This window comes from Notamacropus eugenii, chromosome 6, assembly GCF_028372415.1.
Source record: "Notamacropus eugenii isolate mMacEug1 chromosome 6, mMacEug1.pri_v2, whole genome shotgun sequence".
NCBI classification, from domain to species: Eukaryota; Metazoa; Chordata; class Mammalia; order Diprotodontia; family Macropodidae; genus Notamacropus; species Notamacropus eugenii.
Genome location: NC_092877.1, coordinates 48053327 through 48079007, shown reverse-complemented (window position 1 = coordinate 48079007; position 25681 = coordinate 48053327). Strand labels below are relative to the sequence as shown.

The 25681-nt window shown below is 40.1% G+C and overlaps 1 long non-coding RNA gene across 1 annotated transcript; it reads right to left on the bottom strand.

Annotated features, from left to right (window-relative positions):
* Positions 1–8196: 8196 nt before the first annotated feature.
* Positions 8197–11142, bottom strand: LOC140509486 (uncharacterized). The gene is made up of 2 exons (XR_011968781.1): positions 10568–11142; positions 8197–8934 (listed from the first exon to the last, which is right to left on the bottom strand). It is a non-coding gene; the product is annotated as an uncharacterized lncRNA (long non-coding RNA).
* Between the last annotated feature and the right edge of the window lie 14539 nt (positions 11143–25681).

Genomic DNA, 25681 nt, shown 5'->3' with positions numbered 1-25681 from the left:
ACTCAAGCTGACGGGAGAAGGAGGGCGTGGCTTGGATTTTAGCCTATTGTAATAATAGCGTACATTTATGGTTTGCAAAGTCCTTTGCATATTATCTCATTTGATCCTCACAATAGTCTTGTAAGGTATTATTATGCCCATTTTACAGAAGAGGAAACTGATGCCAAGACGGGTTAAGTGACTTGCTCAGAGTCACATGACTAAGATCCGAAGAAAGATTCAAACTTGGGTCTTTCTGCCACCCAGCAGGTTCATACAGCACATAATTGTGTCGATATGTGTATTTGCATAATTTAAGATGTGGGTATTCCTTCCCACCTTTGGGAAGATGGCAATCTCCCAGTGACTTAATCATGAGCTGTGGTGGTTTCAGCTGAGGCTGGCAAATATACATGTATACCCTTGGGAGCCCACTCTGTGTTGAGGAGTACCTCCACATTTTCTAGGCTAGTGTCTCTTGATGACAAGCACCTGTTGGACCCAGGTGTCCCAGTTTGATAGGAGTATGCTAGGAATTGTCTTGCATTGGCTCAGCTTGCAAAAAGTCAAGGCTACTCACTTCCAGGTTTCTGAGTGAGGTACCTTGGTCCAACTTTTGTCCCTGACGCATTACTGGCTACATGACCCTGGGTAAGTTGCTTAATGTTGTAGTGTCGTAGCCAACTCCCTAAGATGAACACTCACAGAGCAGTTCCCTACCTGCATTGATGAGGGAGCTTCATCACTGGGAACTACCCATACCAATGAAGTTATAGGTCTAATCCAAAAAAGAAAATGTATATTATGCATATATGTGCTATATAAACTATAATATATGTATATATAATGGTTATAGATAGAATATACATATGTATGTATTATGTATTGGTTCCCTCTAATTTTTCAGAGATCAGAGAGAACAGCATTGAAGTATGATGCTCAACAATTCTTTCGGTATCCTGAGATAGAATTCATCCACATCCAGGAACTTGAATTATGGACTTTTTTTTCTATCATCTTCCCACTTAACACCCCAGCTGGGAAATGCATGTAAATGCAGTGCTGAAAAGGTAGCTAAGTCTACACTGATCCTTTTAGTTAACACCTAAACCAATGGAAGGGTAACTAGATGGTGTACTGGATAGACTCAGGAAGATTTGAATTCAAATCTGAACTCAGACACTTACTAGCTTTGTAGCCCTAGGCAAATCATTTAATCCTGTTTGCCTCAATCTCCTCATCTGTAAAATGAGCTGGAGAAGGAAATGGCAAACTATTCCAGTATCTTTGCCAAGAAAACCCTTAATGGGGTCATGGAGAGTAATACGTAAGTGAATTGGCTGAACAACAACAAACTAATGGATCCCACGTCAATAGTATCATTCATAATGGAAAATAAAAATATGTTGCACTTGTGTGTGTTCTCCCTTAAAAAAATTAATGTATTCAGATGGTGTCTACTGGAGTCACTACCTTTTTCAAGGCTCAGTGTAGGAGTCATTTCCCGCAAGAGAACTTTCCAAGTCCTCCTATCTGTTGGTGCCCCATCTTCACCAAATTTACTTTATATGTATTTTGTATATTTAATCATCTGTGACCAAATCACTGGTAAGGGGGAATGGAGTGAAAGGAGAGAGAAAGAGGACAAACAGGAAAAAGGAAATGGAGGTAATCATAACTGTGAATGAGAATGGGATGAACTCACCCATAAAATGAAAGCAGATAGCAGAGTGGATTAAAAACCCAGAATACTAATATCTATCTATCTATCTATCTATCTATCTATCTATCTATCTATCTATCTATCTATCTGTATATATCAAGAAACATTTGAAACAGAGAAACATACACAGAGTAAAGGTAAAAGACTGTAGCAGAATCTAAATGCTTCATCTGATGTAAAAAAAAGACAGGGGTTAGCAATCATGCTCTCGGTCAAAGCAAAAACAAAAACATCTAATTAAAAGAGTTAAGGAAGGAAACTACATTTTGCTAAAAGTTACCATAGACAATGAAGTAATATCAGTGCATATATATCAGTGCATACCATCAAATGGTACAACATTCAAATTTTAAAAGAAGTTAAATTAGTTACAGGAGGAAATAGACAGTAAAATTATACTAGTGAGGGACATCAACTTTCCCCATTCAGAATAATCTCAGATAAATCTAACCACAAAATAAACAAGAAAGAAATTAAAGAGGTGAATAGGATAGTAGAAAAGTTAGATATGATAGACTTTTGGAGACAATTGAAGGGAGATAGAAAGGAGTATACCTTTCTTTCAGTGGTATATGGCACCTATACAAAAATTGACCATGTATTAAGGCATAAATACTTCACAGTCTAATGCAGAAAAACACAAATATTAAATGCATCCTTTTTGGATCATGACGCAATAAAATTACATTCAATAATAAAGGGCCATGAAAAGACATTAAAATTAATTGGAAACTCAATAATCAAATCCTGAAGAATGAATGAGTCAAAGAACAAATAATAGAAATAGTCAATAGTTTATTAAAGAGAATCGTAGCAGTGAGACACTATGCCAAGATTTATGGAATCCAGCAAGAGTAGTATTTAGGGGGAAATTTATATCTCTAAACACTTACATCAATAAAATAGAGAAAGAGCAGAACTGAGCATATAACTAAAAAATAACTAGAAAAAGAACAAATTAAAAATCACCAATTAAATATCAGATTGGAAATCCTGAACCTCAAAGGAGAGATTAATAAAACTGAAAGTAAGAACGTCATTGAACTAATAAATAAAACTAGGAGCTGGTTTTATGAAAAAGAACAATAACATCAACGGCTGGCAAATTTGATTTAAAAAAGAATTTATTTAATTATCTGTGTATGTGTTGTTTTCCACAAGCAGAATGTGAGCTCTTTGAGGGCAGGGACTGCTCTGCTTTTGTCTGAATTTCTGATGTTCAATTGTGTCTGACTCTTCATGACCATATTTGGGGTTTTCTTTTTTTAAAACATTATTTTATTTATTTTCAGTTTTCTACAATCACTTCCATATATCTTAGATTTCCCGCCTCCCTCCTCTTGTGTCCCCCCTCCCTCTCCACTTCTTCCCAGAGATGGTGTGCAATCTTACATAGGGTCTACACATACATTCTTATTAAATACATTTTCACCATAGTCATATTGCATAGAAAAATTAAAATGAGTGGGAGAAACCACAAAACAAAACAAAACTTAACATAACACAAGAGAAAATAATCTGCTTCATTCTGTGATCCAATTCTCTTGTTCTTTCTCTGGATGTGGAAGTCATTTTGCCTCAAGAGTGCATTGGGAATTTTTTAGGTACTTGCATTGCTGTGAAGTACTAAGTCTACCAGAAAAATTCCTGGCACACTATGGTTGTTACTGTGTACAGTGTTCTTCTGGTTCTGCTCCTTTCACTCAGCATCAGTTCATATAAGTCCTTCCAGGCCTCTCTGAAGTCTTCCTGCTCATCATTTCTTATAGCACAATAGTATTCCATTACATTCATATACCACAACTTATTCAACCATTCCCCAATTGATGGGCATCCCCCTGATTTACAGTTTTTGGCCACCATATTTGGGGTTTTCTTGACAAAGATACTGGAATAGTTCACCATATCCTTCTTCAGTTCATTTTACAGATGAGGAAACTGAGGCACACAGGGTTAAGTGACTTGCCCAGAGTCACATAACTATTAAGTGTCTGACACCAGATTTGAATTCAAGAAGATCAGTCTTCCTGACTTCAGGTCTGGTGTTCTATCCTCCGTTCGTCCTAGCTGCCCTGTCTTTGAATATCTACCACTTAGAATGGCCTCTTTCACAGCAGGTGCTTACAAAAGGCTTGTTGAATTGAAATAGCCATTCTTGGGTAGTTGGGATAATTATTGCTTTATAGTATAATTTGAGATCTGATGAAGCTAAATTCCTTTCATTCCAATCATTAAAAAAATTATTTTCCTAGATATTCTTGACTCCCCTCCTCCCCACCCCCTATGTATTTTATTATCTTGTTGAATACTATAAGATATCACTTTGGGACTTTGATTGGCATAATATTAAGTTGCATAGAATCAATTTTTACTATATTGATGTGGCTTATTTTCATGGCCATTGACTATCCACTTATTTATGTCTTATTTTATTTCTGTGAAAATTGCTTTGTTGTTTTATTTATATAGATTCTATGGATGTCTAGGTAAATTAACTCCTATATATTTAACACTTTTATTTTAAATAGCATTGCTCTTTCTAGTCCTTCTTCCTGATCTTTTTAGTAGTATAGGGAAATGCCGATAATTTTGTATAATGCTTTGCTGAAACAATTAATTGTGATTTTCTAGGGTTTTCTAAATAATACATCACATCACCCACAAATAAAAATAATATTGTTTTTTATTTGCCAATATTTGTATCCTTTTTTTTGTTTTTTTTTTTTGTGTGTGTGTGTGTGGGGAGTGTCACTCTTATTGCTATGACTTGTATTTCTAATGATGTCAAGTAGTAATGGTAACTAACACTGGGCATACTTTAACTTATAATTTTTTTTGAAGCTTTCAGTTTTTTCCATTATATATAATGTTATTGCTTGATTTTAGATAAATGTTTTTCATTATGTTACAGTTTTCCTTTTATTCCTATGCTTATTAGTGTTTTTCCTAAAAATAACTATTACATTTTATTGAAAATTTTTTCTAAATCTGTTGATATAATCATGTGGTTTTTCTTATTAATATTATTTATCATACTAATCATTTTCCTAATGGTGAAGCATTGTTGTATTATTAATAAATCTGACATAGTCAAGGAATTTAAAAATATATTTTTATAGTCCTTTTAACAGTGTATTTATTTAACATTTCTGCATCAATGTTCACTTACGATACTGATCTATACTTCTCTTTCTCTACTTTATTTTTCCATAGGTTGAAAATCAGGACCATATTTGTTTCATATAAAGAGTTTAGCGGAGTGTTTTCTTTTTCTATTTTGGAAAACAGTTTATATGCCTCAGGAATTATTTGTTCTTTAAATACTCAGTAGAATTCACATTTAAATTCATCTGCTTTGGGAATTTTTTCAGAGTTCATTTAAGGCTTGCTCAGTTTTGTTTTTGGAGATCAAGTTGTTTTGTTTGTCTGTTTCATGTTTTTGTTAGTTTTTGCATTTTTGAATTGTCTTATTATCTAAGCCTTTTTAATTTCCTTTAAGGAATCAGTTGCTATTTCATTCAACGCATATATAGATATTGTTTCATTACCTAAGGTGACTTTAACCATACTAGAATTTCCTGGTGGTCTCCTTTAAAGATACTTGTTTGCCTTTACGTTATCTGAACTCATGGTGGCAGCTTCTGTTTTTTTGGAATTATGCAGAAATAACAGAGTTTATTGAGATCCTTCACTTTAAATCTAAATAAATCCCTCTGTGCGGCATGTGTTACTTGTAAACAACAAATTTATATTAATCCATTCTACAGTTTGCTTTCTTTTTGAGGTAGAAAGGATTTACAGTTCACCAAGCCTAGCCCCTTCATTTTATACATAATAAAATAAAGGCTAGAGAGGTTAAGTGATTTTTCCAGCATCATGTAACTAAAAAGTGTTTGAGTCGGGGTTGGACCCCACATCTTCTTGGCTCCAGACAGGTCCAGCCCTCTATCCACTGAACCAAAGCTAACCATAACCACCTCCAGCTACAACAAACACAGATAAAGCTTATCTCCCTTTGGACACATCTGGTCTTAATTACACATGCCCCTCCTGCCCACAAGTCATATCAGAAGATCCCACTTTTACTGATATATCCCCTCCCCTTTTAAAAACCCTTTCCTAAAGAAGAATATGGATTAGGAATCATTCTCTTTCATCCTCCATTTCTTTCCTCAATTAGTCTTCCCAGGCAGTACCAGATTTCAAAAAACAGTATTTCATTTCTTCCCCTTCCCAACCAACCATTTCCTTTTTGGTCCTTAGGACAATAGAGTTCTATGCGTCCCCCTTACTTTTATTTTTTAAATAATGCTTATCTAAGTGTGGCCTTAAAACTCAATAGACTTATCACCTCAGTGTTACTGAGTCGTTCCTTAATTCTTATTTGCTCAATTCTAGATTCTGTTGTTTAAGTTGGTTAATGTGTATGTGAAAGCCCTGCCCTGTTTTGGAAATCTCATTAGGAATTCCCATTAGAATTCTCATTCCGGTCTTGATCATCTTTCTTCAGATGGAATATGTTTGGTGTTGTGGCATAAAGTCATTCTCATACACACACACACACACACACACACACACACACACACACACACAAACTACAGTCTTTTTATTTGTTTTTGTTGAATAATCTTATACAATTTGCATTGGTTCTTTCCAACAGTATGGGATCCTGAGTCAATGTGGCCTAGTGGATAGAGTGCTAAACTGAAATACAGTCTCACGCACTTCATAGTTGTGTGTGACCTGCAAAAATCTCTGAACTTTCCTGAACCTCGGTTTTCTCATCTATAAAAAAGAGAAAATAATAATAGCACCTACCTGACGGGATTGTTGTGAGGATCAAATGAGATAATATATGTACAGTCCTTCGTAAACTTTTAAGAACTATGTAAATGTGAATTATTATTTTTGCTTTTTTCTTGTATTTCAAGTAGTTCAGATAGAAAGGGTCACTAGTGGACTACTGTCATTTCATTTAATGCTTGGTTGACTAGTACATGGTGGATAAAATAATTGCCTGCAAGTGTTGGGTTACAAGCTAATGAGTTAGGTACAATGTCTACAAAGGCCCTGTCATGTAGGTTGGATTAGTTAGTTTTTTAAAATTTCCCTTAAAAGCAAAGGAGCCTTCCCACAACTTAGTTGGACCAGTGGGCTAAGGCTTGAGTCATTGAGGCAGCTTTCTGGTGAAAAAAAACCAAAAGAGCCAGCCTGCAAGAAGTTAATGCCCTTCAGACTTGATGGATGTCCCACAGTAAGGGGAATCAACACATTTTTTCTAATCAGATGAAGAAAGGGGAGGGGGTGAGGACTGCTTAGACATGAACTGGGCCTATAGCCTTTGGAGTATCCTTTTCACACCATTGCTAAGTAAACCTCATTTTGTTAACTGCCCAATGGTCTACTTATGTTGCATTTCCTTCCAACCCCAAACCAGGAGCTTTGGAATATCCTAAATTAGGCCTGGCCTGGAGCCATAGGCTTTCATAGGCTCTTTGAAAGCAGATAGGATGGTAGAGATGACATGCACCTCATTTTGTTTTGATTTCTTCTACTAGGTTTCTATATTTTAAGACCTGTTCATTCTATGTTGATGGGATACAATGAGTTTTGGGGATTGTGACATCTATTATAAAAAATCTACTAAATTTTAATGAGTTAGGTTCATGTACAGGTAACTGTGAATAGCAGTTTTTATCTATGTTGATGCACCAGTTCGATTACAATTAACTTAATTCACAAGGATGCTTTGGGCTTTGTATTTCTGTTGATTTATGAAGGATAATGAGCTTCTGGTGCATAATTTGGTCCACTTAATCATGTCTTTCTAGGTGTTAGTCAGGTGCTAAATTATTACAATTGGTAGTGAAACAGTTTCAACATTTCCTTGTTAAATCTGCATTGATTGATAAGTCTGTGCTCCTGGAGGATGACCTTTCTGCAATTTTTAGTAGTCATGACCTGGTCTTCTACTGCTTTCATAAACACATCTGTTTCTATAAACAAATCCACATGACTCAGTCAACGATTTGATGATTTTTTGTCTATACGTTGTGGTTGAGTTCACGTTGAGTTCAAAATCCCCTGGGTGGGACTTAACTTACTTAGCTCTGGAACTTCTCTGTGGTTTCAGCTGTCCTGATTGGTGAGCGCATAAATGCCCACTCATGTGAGTATGTGGACACACACACACATTCACTCACACTGCATCACTCCCCATCCCTATCATTCTCACGGCCCCTTTTTCTGGGTACCATAATAGTATGAGTACTGACATTGCTACTGGAAAGGGCCTGTCCATCAACTCCTCTGTTGCTCCATTCGCTGTAACTTCCTAAACTCAAACACTTTTGCCTGGTCACCAATCCTCATATATGTTATTTTTCCCCTATCAGAATATAAACTCATTGAGGGCAGAGACTATATTGTCCTTACCTTTGTATCACTAGCACTCCGTCCAGTACTTGGCACATAACAGATGCTTAATAAGTGTGTTTTAATTTCCATTTTTAAATTTATTTATTCTTTTTTTGCGTTCTACTAAGCTTCCCTCCTGAAGCTCTGGGACTTGGTGACAATATTTTTGATATCTGGGTTTAGCACCTTAACTGCGAATCTGAGGTTCTTGGTCAATATACCAAGCTGATTTCTATCAGTTCGTTGCATCCCATCCTCTGCTTCTAATATGTGTATGCAGGTTTCTTCTATGTTTCCCCAGAATGTTGTCTTTAGACGCCTTGTTTCTTCCGTTGTTTTCTGAGAACTCAGTCATTCTCAGACTATCACCTGAACGTCTACTTTTGTTGCTTTGGTTTGGAGAAATCAGAAATCTTCTAGTTATATCCATATATACACAAATATATATACACACACATCTATGTGTATATGTATATATATTCACATATACACACATATGTTCATGTTGATTTGTTTTTGTTTATTATTAATCTCTGCATTTTTTCTCATTTCATTAGAAAGTCAGGTGGAATAGTGAATAAGGTTTTCTTCCCAGCTCTGTGCCTGACTTTCTGGGGTTTAAAACCATGCCTTAGCTGCTATCTTATCCTCAAACAGCACCTGGGGCTTCCTCATCCTGGAATATATAACTGTCTCTTCAGTCTTTTTACCCCAGAATATCCTTCCACCAGACTGGCTCTTCTCCCATTGGTGAATTTGTCTTGGGGCTTCTATATTGTGGAGGGGCCCAGGCATGGCCAAACTTCATTCTCCCCCTGGAAAGGAAGAATGTATGGAGTCAGAATGAGGACTATAGATAATCCAGAAAAGAAGACTGAGGAGGAGGGGTCAGTTAGGTAGGATTACCAAGAGAGAAAAATGTTACTAACTCCCAGAGAGAAGAAAGTATCCAGGAGGTCCATAAGGGTACTTATCAGTGGCAGGTGCTGCAGAGAGATAAAGAAGGTAACACCTCCGAAAAAGCCATGAGATGTGGCAATTAAGGAGTCCCTGATGACTTTGGAGAGTGCAAGCAATCTCTCTCTGTGATTCTAAACGGCTGTGCTTGAGGCAAAATGCCATCCACATCCAGGGAAAGAACTGTGGAATCAGAATGCAGAATGAAACAGACTATTTTCTCTTGTGTTATGTTTTGTTTTATTTTCTCCTGGTTTCTCCCATTCGTTTTAATTCTTCTATATAACATGACTAATGTGAAAATGTGTTTAATAAGAATGTATGTGTAGAACCCTTATAAGATTGCAAGCCCTCCTTGGGAGGGAGGAGAGGGAGAAAATTGAAGACTTATGAAAGTGATTGCTGAAAACTAAAAACAAATAAATTAAAAACTACTCTGGAGGTACTTGCACTATGTGCATTCCCTCTTCCGTAGGAATTGTTTTTGTGGTGCTCTTCTTCTTTCCTTCTAAAGATTTCTTCTCAATTTTTTCCCTAATGGAATTTAAATTACCAGAGGGAAGAGACAGTGCATGACATATGGAAGACACATAATAGATGCTCCTTGAAAAAACAAATGTTTTTATTGTATCAGCCCCTTTTATTTTGTTTACAATTTTATTTGGGGTTTTTCTTTAGTTTTCCTGCAAGTTTCATATGAACCTTTCTTCCCTTTCTCTTGCTTTACACACATTTGTCATTGTTTCGAAATGGCCCAGAGTAGCTGGACTTAGTCATGACCATTCAAGCCCACATCTTGCCAGAAGACTGATCCTATGATGCTAGACTCTGACCCCTGACTGAACCTTTAATAGTCTCCAAAGCCACTTTTCCAGACTTTCCTTCTTTTCTGAAGCCCCTAGGTCTTCTCCCTCTTTTCCCTGATTCAGCAGATGATGACTCCACCTATTTTATTAAGGTCATCTGACATGAGGTCCCTCATCTCCCCTGACTTGGGACTCAGAACTCATATACATCTACACCTTTCTCTTTTCTTTGGACCATGAGGAAGAGTTATCCCCCTTCTCCTCCTCAAAGGATACACCCTCTACTTGTGTCTTTGATCTCACCCTCTCTGAGCTCCTTTGGGAGCTCGTTCCCTATCACTCCCTCATATTCCATCTCTCCCTTTATATTGTCTCCTTCCATGTTTCCCACAAGTCAAGAAACATTTATAAAGTGCTTACTCTGTGCCAGGCACTGGGAAATCAAACACAAGCAGAATTGTTCCTGCCCTCAAAGAGCTTATATTCTAAAGGGGGGAGGGGAAGACTATGCATAAAGGAAGTTGAAAAGCAAAGGGGGAAAGAAGGGAGAAGGTAAGTTAGGAGAGTCAGGAGGGACCCCAAAGAGAAATGAAGACACAATTAGCCTAGGTACTTTCCTTAAAACAGAGGTTCTGGGAGGAATCAACCAATCAGAGGAAGGGGCTTTGGGGGCATGATACATTACCAGTGTGAGAAAGCCAGGGGTGAAGTGAACTTCCAGGAGGCAGAAGAGGCCATGGGGTGGAGTGAGGAGGCTCCTGGTGGAGGATGTCCTGAGAGTCAGGCCAGAGAGGACTGAAGCCATCAAGGCTGCCCAGATCTCCCTGTCTTAAAAACAATCAAAAACCCTTCACTTGTCCCTGATAACCTTTCAAGCTGGTGTCTTGGGTCATTTCTCCCCTTGACCACCTCTTTTTCCTAGAAAGAGCTTTCTCCTTTTGCTGTCTTGACTTCATCACCATTCACTCACTCCTCAGACCCTTTCTAATCAGGTTTCTGATGTTCCCTTCCAACCATCTAAACCATTCTCTCCAAGGGGACCAGCAGTATCTTAGCCACTAAATTCAATGGCCTTGCCTCAGTCCTCACCCTCCTTGACCATCTGCGAGTTTTAATACTGTTGACAGGACCAGCCTTGCGGAGACTGTATCATTGGAAAACTGAGCTTTGAGGGAATCTGGGGATTCTGACAGGTGGAGGTGAGGAGGGAGGGAGCGCATTCCAGTTCTCCTCTAATTTTTCAGTTGCCTTTGCTGACTCATCTCGGGTCCACTAAGTGGGTGTGGTCCTTAAGGTTTTCTTTTTGGAACTATTTCTCTTCTCGCTCTGTACTTGGGGGAGGAGGGGTGTCTGTGAACTTGAATGGGGAAAAAAATACATCATTGTTTTCAATTACCTCTGAATGAAAGCTAGCATTTCCTTCAATTATCTAAATTATTCTGATTTAATGTAGTTGTTCTGATAAGGGGTCCCATTCTTTCCTTCCCCACTTTCAAGCTTTCCTTCTGTGTGTTACACATCCGCTCCCCACCCCATGAGAATGTAAAGTCCGTGAGAGGAAGGACTGTGTTTCTTTGCGAGTGCTCCGTGAGTCAGAAAGGTTAAGAACCCTTACTCTACAGTCTCTTCTTTGGTTGATTTCATCAGCTCTCTTGGGTTTAATGGTCATTTCTAAGCAGATGACGCCTAATTTACATCATCAACCCTTCATTCCATGTAGTTGGAGATTACAAGTTCCCACTATCCATCGCTTAATGAAATTAGAGTGGACACGGACAGGTAAGTCAGCTCCACAAGCATTTATTAAATGCCTGCTATGTGTCAGGCACTGTGATAAGCACTATGAATTCAAAGAAAGGAAGAACCAGTGTTTGTTTTCAGGGAGCTCAATCTAATGAGGGAGAAATCACACTAATGACTGTATACAGACAAGCTATATATAGGATAAATTAGAGATGATCAACAGAAGGAAGATGCTAACAGTTGGACATGAATGAATGAACAACTAGATTCTATATCAGCGTTTATATGTACACACACCATATTTACACACATGTGTATATACATGTGTGTATACATACGTATGTATACATACATATATGTGTATATCTCCTCTGGGGAAACAGGAGGAGGAATCCTAGGAGAAATTTTGATTAAAAAAAGATATTAATGAATTCATTTTTTTAATGATATAGAAAAGTTAGGAGGAGGCCTTTGCCTCTCTCTTGAACCTCAGTTCTGCATCATTGCCTGTTTGTTGGACACCTTCACCGAGATTATCTACAGCAGGAATTCTTAATCTTTTTTTTTAGATCATGGACCCCTTTGTCAGTCCATGAAGCCTACACACCCTTGCTGAGAATAATCTTTTAAAATGCATAAAATCAAATAACAGGGTAACTAAAGAAAACCAAAGGTGAAAAAAATAAAGATCTAATGATCTTCTTACCCAAATTCACAAACCCCCTCAAATATGTCCAGAGACATCAGGTTAAGAGTCCTGACCTATAGTTATGCAAACCTATATCCAAAATGGAATACCTGTCCTTTTACCCTAAATCTACCCTTCCTCCTAACTTTCCTACATCATTAAAAAATGATCAATATATTTTGGTTTTTTATATCAGCAAAATCTCTCCCAGGATTCCTCCCCTATCTGCCAAGAGAGATACCCATGTATATGTGTGTATACACAGTCTGTATATAATTATGCATATGTGTATGTATACATGTATATGTATATAATATGTATATGCACATGCAGATATTATAGATCATTGTTCATTCAGTCATGTCCAACTCTTCATGACCCCATAGATTTGTCCATGGTGTTTCCTTCTTCAGTGTGTCCCCATCTTATAGATGAGAAATTGAGGTAAAGTGAGGTTAAGTGACTTGCTCAGGGTTACATAGGTATTAAGTGTCTGAGGCTGAATTTGAACTCAGGTGTTCCTGACTCTAGGTCCAATACTCTATCCACTGCACCACCTAGCTGCCTGTATATACATTCATAGATATACACACACACACACACACACACACATATAAATCCATATGTTATATAACATAATATTTTTAAAGATAAAAAAATAAGAAAAACTGATCAAGAAATTTAAAAGTCTGAAAATATGTGCAATATACCTCTAACTTTCCTATTTCTATTAAGGGTACCATCAGCCTTCTGGTCACCCAGGTTCAAGGCCTTGGAATAATCTTTACTCTTTACTCAAGCAGGGGGCCTGCACTTTTGTCCTGGAACAAACCCTGTGGCTTTTGGAATATGAAAGTCCTATGGACTCTGTGGAATTTGCAGCCAGGCATGGAGGGACCTTTGCCTTCATCTCCTCACTGGACATGGGTTGTTGCTTTTGGGGTCTTTTATCCCAGAACTTTGTGTCCTGGGTTGATGCATGAAAGTCCAGCATCTTTACCATAAGAGACTTAGCCAGAGCATGGAAAGGTGAGACAATGTAAGGCCAAGTGGTCACTGTCAAATAAAGGCTTCTCTTGCACATGCTCATTCTGACTGGCCACATCATGTCCTTTGCGTTGGGTGACTCGGCCAATTCTTGACCCTTCCTGCCTTTTGGGAGCATCTATGGGCCTTTAGACATCTCAGAATGGCATCTCACTCAGCAGGAGCTTGGGTACTTTTGAAAATGCATTTTTATTGGCCTTTTAGATCAGCTTAATTTTTCTTCTTTTCAACTTTTCAATTCTGCTTTGTAATCAAACCAAAATGCCAAGTGGAAATTATGACCCTGTTCCTTCTTCCCTTTCCCCTAGGCATTTTAAGTTTCATCATTGCAAAAGACTTTTTGGAGAAGCGTTGGAAGGTCTGGTGTTTTGGGGATAATCCCAAAAGCTAGGATATGTTAAGCTAATAAACTTCATTTTTTTAGGGGGGTACATGTCAGAATTGGGGGAAAGGAGGAGTTTTGTTTCCTCTATACAGGGGTGGGGAACCTTGCAGCCTTGAGGCCAAATGTGGCCTTCTGAGTCCTCAGGTGCTACCTTTTCACTGAGTCCGAGTTTTACAGAACAAATCTTTTTATTAGGGGATTTGTTCTGTGAAGTTTGGATTCAGTCAAAGGGCCACACTTGAGGACCTAGAGGGCCACATATGGTCTGGAGCCCGCAGGTTCCCCACCCTTGTTCTACAGTGTTTGCATAATGAATTTTATGGGTGCTTTTTGTTAGCTGGGAGTCACAAAGCATTCAGAAAGAGGCCTCTCTTCAAACCTCCTTAGAATGTTCACTGACTGGCAAAACAAAAATCCCAGACATATGGTCTTCCTTCCTAAAAATGTCTGAAAGGCCTGAGATGATTTTCTGATGATAGGCTGACAAAGATTATTTGGCCCAGGTAAAAGGCATGCGTTTATGTTTTTCCATCAAGGTCAAAGAATGTGGTTGTGGGCTTCAGTTGAGCTGACTTAGACATTTCTTTGACTACTTTCACGTGTTTGAGGCCAGAATTTTTTTTTCCTGATTTTTCTTTCCTTCATTCAGTAGATAGATCACTTTTAGGGAGAGGTCCTTTGTAGTTTCTGATGCCCCAGGATAATAATGCGTCAAGGATCTGAGATTTCATCATTGTGTTAGCTCCTTCCACAGCAGACACCACTGAGCAGGCAAATCTTAGAAACTCAGTTGCATAGTTAGAAAATGTCCAAGGCAAGGTTTGAACCCATATCTTCCTGACTCTGACTCCAGTGACCAATCCTTTAGACCCCTGTCCATTGTCTTATGATTTGGAGAGGGAAGAGACTTGAGGCAGAGATACAAATTAGAAGGCTATTGAAGAAGTCCAGGAAAGAGATGAAGAGGTCAGGTACCAGAATGGTGGTTACATGAGGGCGCAGAAGGAGAAAAGATAAAAAAGAGATGTAGAAATGATCAGATTTAGCATCTGGTGACCTGGGAATTAAATGTGTGGAATAGGGAAAAGAGAGGAGGCAACAGTGACAATGAGTTTGTGAAATCCTGAGTGTCTAGAAAATTGGTAGTACTGGTGGGGAAAAATAATAAGCCATTTATGTTTGTTCAGGCTGTGTGATCCTCACTCTATCAAAGCAAAACTGAAAGGCTTTTGTTCACCGTACTCATCTGTCACTGTCCTCAACTAAGAGCAGGTCTTTCAAGGAATCTGTTGCAGTTCAAGGTGATTGGGGGTGGGGGCAAAATTTCCCCAGTGGCACCTGGCCAGCTTCCAGGAGTAGTGAGCAGTTTAGGTTATAACTGTCTTAAGGAGCTGACATCTGACTCAGGAGAGCAACTAGAGGGAGTTATCTCATGGGAAGGTTGGGGGATAAGGATAAGGCTCATTGATCTGGAGACAAGCCAGCTATTGCAGCAAGCAGAGCATGTGACCTGTGTTCCCATCACACCCCTTGGGACCATACTCTGCCACCTCACCAAGATGATGCCATGATTCTGTCAGGGAACCCGAGTCCTCACTTGGGAGACCACTGGTCTACAGGGGCATCTTTTTCTGTAGATAGGACCACATTTAATCCATAGAGCATCAGTGAGGATGGAACTTATTTTTAAGGTCCATGCTTCAGTTTTCCCTTATGGGAAATGGGAGAGATTAAGCAATCAGTCTCCAAGGCTACTTGTGTAATCTATGTTTATTCCTACCATAGCCTGTGCTGGATCTTCCCCTTCAGGACCCATTCATCAAATTATTTGCTAATAATCTCAAACACTTGCTTTCCCCTCTTTCTTTGGAGCCCTGGGCTGATATCTGTCTGTCTGTCTGTCTGTCTATCTATCTATCTATCCATCTATCTATCCATTCATCTATCATCTATCTACCTATCTATTCATCTATCTATCTATTGCTTGGTATAGATTTATGTGTACACATACATATGTATATGTATGTGTGTATGTGTGTGTATGTGTACATATATACATACATACATATGTATGAAATATACTTTTTTCCTGAGTACACATGTGAACTTAGATAAATCACTATTTAGGCAAAAGTGATGAAATATAGCACAAAAGTCATTCTGTTTTGTTTTTAAATCTCAGAGGGATAGAGTTTAGACCTCTGCTGATTCAAGTTGACTCAACAATCATTTATTAAGCTCCTACTGTCTACCAAATATTATCTGAGGCACCAGGGACTGGATGGGCATCTTTACCTCTTGGATGAGCAAAGTCCCTCTTCCAGTGCCGGTTGACACCTGTTTTGTAGAAGTTAGATTCTTTTAACCCAGAGGGATCTGTAGGCGGATTTCAATGGGTCTGTGAGCTTGGATGAGAAAAAAAGTCTTTATTTTCACTAATTTCTAATTGAAATTTAGCATTTCCTTCAACTATGAATTTTTAAAGAATTATTTGGAGGTATCTATAGGTTTAAGCAGGTTGCCAAGGGGGTCCATGACCTATAAAAATGGTTAACAGTCTCTGATTTGGGGAATTGCCTACAGTGGTGAGATGCTAAATGACTTTTCCTGGGTTGCAGTCAGAATGGTCAAAGACAGAACTTTAATTCAGAGTTTCATGATTTCAGAGTCAACTCTCTGTCCACTGCACCATGTTGGTACAATGACAAACAAAACCAAAACCAGTCTTTCCCTTCAAGGAGTTTACATTCTACAGGGGGAGAACAAAGGGTACACAGATAAGTAAATACAAAATAACATGGGAGTAGGACCCTGATAATGGTGATCAGGGTGGGCTTACTGGAGGAGGTGATGTGTGAGTCTTGAATGGATTCCAAGAGGTAGTGATGGGGAGGGGGAACATTCCAGGATAAGGGTAAATCTCTGGCCAGCCTCCTGTAGGTAAAATCGTGTAGATGGAGTTCAGATTGCCCTAAGCAGGAGAGCCAGGAGCATCCAAACAGACAGCCTACTCTGTCTTTGTCACTTTTTGGCAGAGCCGAGCTCATTGAAAGGGGAATTTTGCTCCAGCGTTTGTATCCATTACAGCCTTCCAGGACTCTTAAATATGAAGAGCCTGAACCTGATCCTTGGAAACACTTCCAGATGTCTTTGGCACTGGGAGAATCCTCCCATGAAACTTGTAAAGCTGGATGTTTCGGGGAAGGATGGAGGTCTCTGGTTTACCCAGTGGGCACTTTTATCATCTGGTGTGTCAACTGCTATGCATGAAAGAATGCCCATTTCTTTCCAAAGAAAACAGCCTGGCTCTATGGAGAAAGAGGCCTGGAGTGAAGATGTGGACTTGACATACCTCCTATGCCATGAACCTTTTCCCCAGCTGGGCCAATGGTGGAGATGTGCCGGAGGAAAGTCTCCTTGCTGACTTTCAGAAGGGGCTGGAGGGGAAGGAAGCTTTTTGGGTTAGCACCTGGACTTTTTCCATGAGCTTGCTCTGTGCTTCACATATCCAAGAAGGGTAATTTGTGTCTGGAGCCCACAACAGTGGCTTTTACCAGTCACTGCACAATTTCCACACACCCACTCCCCAATCCCCTACCAATAATGATGTTTGATGAGTTGCATCATGGAGAATGCAGGGGTCATGGGGTTCAGAGCTCACTCTCCAGTGAGACTATGAGACCAAGAGGATAGGATTGTTTCCCCCCTTTTTTTCAGAGGCTGCTTGTGTTTTTTGGTGCTAGCATCTGGACAAAACTTGGCCCTGCTGGCAGTGTGGTGAAGCTGATGGGCCCCTTCTCAGAATAATACCTTCTTTTGCATCTCTTCTTTCTTTTTATTGAAAAAAAAATTCATTTAGAAAATGGAAGTTAATAAGGGACATAGAACGGAAGTTAATAAGGGACATATAACAGAAATTAAGAAATATGAGAATTGGGGGGCAGGGAGGACATAAAGAGAAATGAAAATACCATTTACTGATTTGATTGGTCAAGAGCATAAAACCTTATATCCAGAAGGAGGATCTCTCCTTCCCCTGGTCTGTTTTCAACAATTTAAAGTGATGGATATTGTGTATTATTACTTTTTAAAGTCATCCCTCATTCAGTCAGAATAATACTTTTACATTCATAAAATACAAGAATGCAAAGGAAACCAGTTATATACAATTATAAAAGTATATTTTTAAAAAGTTCATGGACCCCAGATTAAGAATCCCTGCTCTTTAACGTACCTAGTACTATTATTGAGAGTCAGTTTAATAGTTAGAGGTCTGGCCCTTGAAATCAAGAAGACCTTGCTTCAAAACCTTCCCGTGCTCCACACTGGCTGGGCTAGGCACCTTCCTCCAGGCAGCTCTTTCGCCCCACCCCACCCCACCCCAGACAAATTGTAGAGTAGGTGCCAAATCTATATATTTCTCACTGGAAATTCCCTACACCAGTGAAATCACACACTTCTGAAGCCATGATGAGAAATCTTTGCTTTCTGGGCTTCCAATGTGGTTTTTCCTCTTTGGAATGGGTGATCCTTGGGGACTGGGAGATTGGATCCATGGATCATAGAATCTCAGAGTTAGAAAAGACCTGAAAGGACATTTGGTCCAACTACTACCCAAAGAGCAACCGCCTCTACTGCATCTTTGACTCATCGTTAACCTTCTGGCTTGAGGACCTCCTGTGATGGGGACATGACTCTCTCCCCAAACAGCCTATTGTTCCCTTGGATAACTTCCTCACACCAGTCCAAAACATGCCTCCTTGAATTTCCACCCATTGCCCCTCATTATACTCTCTGTGGCCAAGGAGAACAAATCTAATCCCTCTTAAATGTGATGCTCCTTCATGAAGACAGTCATCCTGCTCCCCCTTTTCCTTTTCTCTTTTCCATCTTAATATCGCCATCTTCTTTTACTGGTCCTCCTAACATATGATTTCTAGGCCTTTTATCCGTTTTCCAGGTCACTCTCCTCTGTGCATGCTCCAGTTGGTCAGATCCTTTCCTAAAATGTAGGACCCCAAACTAAAAAAAATACTGTAGGTGTGGATTCAGACCCTAGTTCTTAAGAATCACTAACCCATAAAATGTCAGACTTGAAGAGATCATCTTATCTACTCCTTCATTTTTCTCTTTTTTCTTCTTTAATGTATTGATCTTAAAAAAAAAAACAAAACAAAAACTCCTCATCTTCATTTCTAAATAGATCTCTCCCCCTATTCTTTGAAGCATCTTGAACTTGAAAAGAAACTGAGGAACTCTCCTGTCAGCTCACTCACCAACTCTGCCCCTCACCTTAAACAAGTATGAGGCATTGATCTCTACCACAGAAGAGAGTTCCATACCAATGGGGTCTGGGATTCGGTTACAAAAACGTTTCAGCAAAACTAACCAATACCAGTAAGTTGGAGAGTATACACAATGCTCCATACCCATACTGCCTCACCTCTGCAAAGAAGAATGGGAAACACATCTTCTCATCTCTTCTCTGGGGCCAATCTTGGTCCATATTGTGTTGAGTTGGGGATTTTTTTTCCATTTGCCTTGTTGTAGTCATCCTGTAGATGGCTTCCTAGATTTGCATACTTTACTCTGCACCAGTTCATGTAAGTCTTCTTATGCTTCTCTAAATTCTCTCATTGTTTCTTATGGTGTAATAGTTTTGTATTGCATTCACAAATGGCTATTGATTTAGTCACTCTCCAATGAACACAAATCTACTTGCGTTACCAGTTTTTTGTTTTTTTTTTTTGCTGTTACAATAATACTGTTGTGACTATTTTGTCAACTCCCTGACTTCCCAGATGAAGAAACTGAAGTTAGAGTGGGGAAAGTCACTTGCCCAAAGCCAGTTAGCTAGAATTGAAACCCGGGCTTCCTGATTCTCTGTTTGTTATTGATTCCATTGCATCGTAGCGGTTCATTATCTGATCATGGCCAGGGACTCTCTATACCTCTATTTCCTCATTTATTAAGTGCAGATATGAAAATAACTTCTCCCTCACTTCCTAGGCCATGCCAAGATGAGCCCTGGGCTCAGTGGAAGATTGCTGGGTTAAGGGTCATCCTTGTGGGGAACTAACTAAGACAGGATATGACTCTTGAGGGTTCATCTCTTCTCTTCCTCTGCCTTTAGCTACGCTGTCATCTGATCTGACCAAGAGATAAACATCTCATTTCTTAAAATCTCCAAGAAAAGGAAATCTGGGCTTATATTTTGCTGTTTAATAAGCTGTCCCCAGATTCCGTAGCACTCTCCTTTCACAGTCCTGCCTCCCACCCGCCTTTCTTAAAGAAACTTGCCCTGCTATGATGAGTCAAAATAATTCTAAATATAATGACCTTTCCTATCCCTCAAGTTCAATTCAGAAAATATTTATTAAGTATCTACCTTGTACAGAGTCCTGTGTGTGATGTATCAGGGAGAAGCAAAGTTTGGATAAGACATGAGCCCTGCATTTGTGGAGTTCATAGACCAGAAGAGGGATAGCACACATATAGACACCTATGATAAACAGCGCCCAAGTCAGGTACAATGTAGTGGTGACCAAGTTGGGCAGAACTGTTACTGATAAAGAACCAAGGCAGGTTTCCTGGAGGAGGCGGTATTTGAGTTGGGCTTAAAGAGATAAGTATTTTATGGGCAGCTCAATGGTGCAGTAGATAGAGTGCTGGATCTGAAGTTGGGAAGACCCATCTTTGTGAGTTAATCCTCAGACATTATTAGCTGTATGACCCTGGGCAAGTCACTTAACCATTTGTCTCAGTTTTCCCATCTGTCAAATGAGCTGGAGAAGGAAATGGCAAACCACTTGGCAAACACTTTGCCAAGAAAACCCCAAATGGGGGTCATGAAGAGTCAGGCATGACTGGAACAACTGAACATTATAATTATCCAATGTTTGGTTTCTGGAGGATTTTACATGATTGTAGTCATTAGGTATAATTTATACCTGGTTCTAGTTACTTATTGGTTTCAATAAGCATTTATAAAGTGCCTAGTCTGTACAATGTATTAAGAATGCAAAGACAAAATGGAGAATGTCTCTTCCTTCAAGAACTTCCATTTTATGGGGGAAGAGGGGAGGGTCTGAGGGAGAGAGAATATGTACAAAAATAAGTTGCACATATAGGACATGTATTTCCTATATATATATGCATAAAATGAAGTAAATATGAAGTAAATCAGAAGCAGTTTCCTATGGGGAAAGCATTGACAATTAGGAGAATCATAAAAGAAAAAGTTGAGGAAGTGATAGCTGAGCTAAGCCTTGAAGGGAGTGGAACTGAGGAGAGATAGGGTTCCAGGTGTGGGAAGCAGCCTAGGTAAAGGCATGGAGGTGAGAGATGGCAGGTCATGAAGCCAGTTTGGTTGGAATAGAGAGTCATGGGGTGGGGCAGGGAGGTGGAGCTGGATATAGTGCACAATAAGGATTATTTTGGCTGGAGTCAGATCATGAGACAATAGCGGAAGCTTCTTAAACATGTGGTCAAGCCTCTGCTTTAGGAATCTAGCTTAGGTAGCTTCTCATGATGGCTCTTTTTTCCTTCCTCCTTAGCTCAAATCTCCACTTCTTTAGGAGGCTTTCTCTGGTCCCTTCAGGCTGTAGTGCCTTCTCCTCTGAGATTAGCTTCCAGTTACTCTGTATCTATTTTATCTGTTCTTAGTTATTTACATATTATCTTCCTCATTAGGCTGTGAGCTCCTTGAGGCAGGGGCAGTTTTTGCCTTTCTTTGCATCCCTGATTGGTTCATCCTTCATTACCAAAGAAGACCATGCCATCAGAGAAATGATGATATGACTTGCACTTGACTTTGTTTTGAGGGAGGGAGGGCTGTGCGGGTCACCAGCCTCACTTCTCCTCCAGAGCCATCTGAATCCAGTGACCAGATATTCATCAGGATGACTGGAGATGGCCCAGGATGCAGTGGCAGACCTTGGGCCCTTTAGGCCAAGGTCTTTGTAGGTACTCACTTAGGGTGAGGGAATGCCCATTTATTGAATAGCCCTGTTTAAGAAGTAGCCAAGAAAAAGAAAGCCTTTGTATCCCTAGCGCTTAGCACAATGCCTGGCAAATAGTAGGCTCTTAATCAATGCTTGCTGACTGAATGACTGATTAATAGGAGGCAGGTAGATCCATTAGAGAGCTATTTGCATTAGTCAATGGGAGAAGGGATGAGCACCTGAGCAAGAGTGTTGGCCAAGGGTTCAGGATTTGTTGAATGATTATTGTTGAATCAAACCCATGGAAATAGGGCTAGTTTTCCCTCTTTTCCACAGACCTGTGTACAATTGTGTTCTTACCAGCTGACTGTGCCCAGGTAGGCAGACTAGACACTTGTCTCTTTCTCTCTCAATAGGCCATTTCAATTCAGATCTAGGTTCTCATTGGCTGCTTTCATCTAGAAAACACTTTCTTAATCAATTAACATCTTTTTAAATTTATTTTTAACTCAGTGTTCACTCTATACTCAGACTTATGCTAGGTACTGTGAGGGAAACAGAGAAGGAATAGACTCCTGACCCTGCCTTCAGAGAATTCAGTCTTGGAGAGACCAAAGAAGTGGCTCTAAAATCCTCCAGACCCTTCAAAACTCATATAGCCCTCCCTCCCTCCACAGGCCAAAGGAAAGCGGCTAAGGAGAAGATCTGGTTAAGGCTAATGATGCTGAAAAGCCACACACTTCAATTCCTGGAAATCAACTCACATTGCTTCATAATTTATAGACAATTCCTGGGGTGTGGCCAAGTTTCCTTGGCCTGTCCAAGGAAATGTAACTCCAAATACAATCCTTGTGCAAGAATCATTCCTGTTCAGAAGCCTCGTAGCACTTATTCTGCAGCCAGTGAGTGACAGATTGTTCTCACCTAGTTAAGGTATCAAAGGCTGGATTGGGGTGGGATGCTTTTGATTCCACTTTTACCAGTAAGTACCTTAAGATGTCAGGAAAGAGGGATATGCTTTTTGGAGGAAGTGAGGATTAGGCTGAGCCTCAAAGAATGGGGGAAGTGGAAATGGGAGAGATGAATGGTGTTGAACATGTCAGATAAAAGAAAGAAAGGCCTACAGGTGAGAAGGATCCTGGATGTTGAGGAGCCAGTGAGGAGAACAGCACAGCTAGAGAAGAGGGTAGCAAGTGCTAAGATTAAGTCCAGCCCAGTCCAGTTCAGATCTGCCCCTGTCACTCTGTGATGTATAAACCAGTGATCATGCCACAAACAGTCCCCATAGTTCCCCCTCAGGTGCCTCGGTTTGGGAAAGGCCCAAGAAGCCCTGGCAGCCTCCCTGAGATACTTACCCCTGCGTTATACGGAAAAGAAGCAAAGGTTCAAACAAACCTCCCACTGTATTAATGATACCCAGTTACCCTAAATTGTTAGTTCAGCTGGGACAGAAGCCCCAGCTCTGTCCGGGGAGCAGCGCAATCTGCCAGTTTTGGCTTGTTGAGTGAGAAACTAGATCTGTTTGCAAGTTTCCCTGGATTGAATCCAAGGTGAAATGGGACTGTTTTTCCAGTGGAAACTGTGTAATGGGAGACAATGGCTGTGACCTTCCCCCGAGTAACATGAGTCCTCTGTCTCCTGTGTGACAGCCCCTTTTGCATTTCTGAGGGATTCTTTAGGTCTAACTGAACAACCGAAAATGGTCAAAGAGATGCTTCCCTGTAAAACATTCAAGACATATGGTTTTCTCTCTCTACAGTATCTTCCCTGAGTGGCTTTGTAAACAACGCTTCTTCTGTCAAAGGCAAAGATGGGCATCATCTGGACTGGCCTTATATGTGGGTGGCTGCGTTGCTGGTGGGTTATGAAGGGTGCTGGCCTCCATATCCCAAGTTGCTCTCCTTTCAGTGCCTAAAATTGTACCATTAGGGCTTTTGTTCCCTGTAGAGAACATACTCCTGGGAATAGCACAGGAAACCATTTATCAGTTATTAACACTTTGCTGGGAATCCATTTAGCTAAGACAAAAGAGAGGGAAAGAAAAGTCCAGAGTGGAGGGAGAACAAGCTTCCTCGAGGGTCTTGGACAACTTGGGGATAGTGTGAGAGGGTTGGGCACTATGGGCAAAGGAGATACCATGAGGAGGGACAGCAGGGATCAATGATAGTGTGCTGAAAGCTTGTTGGCCACAGTTTATAGAAAACTTTCTTTCCTATGACCCTCTGCAGGTAAGGCAAGGAGTGTTTCCATTTTACAGATGGGAATACTGAATTTCAGAGAGAGGAAGAAACTTGCTCAGGGTCATATAACTGGTAAATATTGGAGGTAAGACTCAAATCCAGATCTACTTTGTTACATACCAAGATAATCTTTTTCCTGTTCTCCTACAGTCAGTGCCACCCTACTACTTACAAGGGGGCAGCTAGGTGGTGCAGTGGATAAGAGTACCAGTGCAGGAGTCAGGAGGACCTGAGTTTAAATCCCACCTCAGACACTTGACACTCACTAGCTGTGTGACCTTGGGCAAGTCACTTAACCCCAATTGCCTCATCCTGGATCATCTCCAGTCATCCTGATGAATATCTGGTCACTGGATTCAGATGACTCTGGAGGAGAAGTGAGGCTGGTGACCTGCACGCAGCCCTCCCTCACTAAAAACAAAGTCAAGTGCAAGTCATGCCATTATCTTCTCTGATGGCATGGTCTTCTTCAGCAATGAAGGACGAACACACTACTTACAAGATAAAATATAAACTTCTAAAACCCTTTGGTTGTCTTTTAAAGTCCTTCTTCTCTTACCCCCTTCCTCATCTTTCCAGTCTGTTCACACCTTTTTCAGGTGTTATCCCATTTCTACTCTGTGAGGCAGACAGTGGTTCTACGCATTTTCTTTGGCTGTTCATCATGCCTGGAATGCTCTCCCTTCTTATCATCTCTGGCTCCTGGCTTCCTTCAGGTCTCAGCTAAAATCCCTTCTCCTCCAAGAAGCCTTTTCTGATTCCCCATTAATGCTAATGTCTTTCCTCTGAGATTATGTTCAGATTACCCTGTCACTCTCTTGTTTGTACATAGATGTTTGCATATTGTCTCCCCCAGTAGATAGTGAACTTCTTGAAGGCAGGGACTTTTATTTTCTTTTTTGGCCTTTCTTTGTATCCCCCAGCTCTTAGCACAGTGCCTGGCATATGGCAGACATTTAGTCAATGCTTGTTGACTTAACCAATGAATTCTGTCCCCAGTCCAGTCTAAGACTATTAGGAAGACTGGTCTTGACATCAACCTGGCTAGTTGGTGGATGGAGTTATCTAAGGCACATGTGTGACTTGGTATCATGTAGGCATAGCTAGAGAGAAGGCTTGGGTACTGTTTCCTGCCGTTAACACCCAGATATGCTCCTTGCTGAGAATCTAACAAAGAAAAGCCAACATATAGCATTAGAGCTGAAAGCAGATCATCTTGTCCTTCTCCTGTTCCCTGTCCCCTACCCTCCATTTTATAGCTGATAAAACTGACTCAGGAGTATAGAAGCGACTTCTAATGAAGTTTCCAAGAATTTTTGTCTTTGGAAAAAAGCGGGGAAAATCAATGCTCTTGTCCCTTTATCTTCAGGACAAAGGCAGGAAGAGAATAAGTTGTGCTTAGTAGGGGTGGGATAACAGAGGAGTGAGTTAGGAGCTGGCATCGACTCCTACTCATGAAGATTTCTTAGGCTGGTGAAAATGTCTGTATTATTGGCCACATTACCAATAGCGATGGTTATAGATTTACCTAAATTCGAACAGAGATCCAAAAATTCAGCTTCAGGCAAGAGATGAATCAGGGACCTCCTAGTTAATTTTCCTGGAGTGCTTCCCTGTACAACTCCTTCAGCATTTAGGATTAAGGAATCTCAGATGGGGAATAAGCATCTAGTCCAACTTTATCTTAGCAGAAATCCCTTCCACAATATCCCTGATGAAGGGGTCACCCAGACTCCACTTGAAGACTTCTATA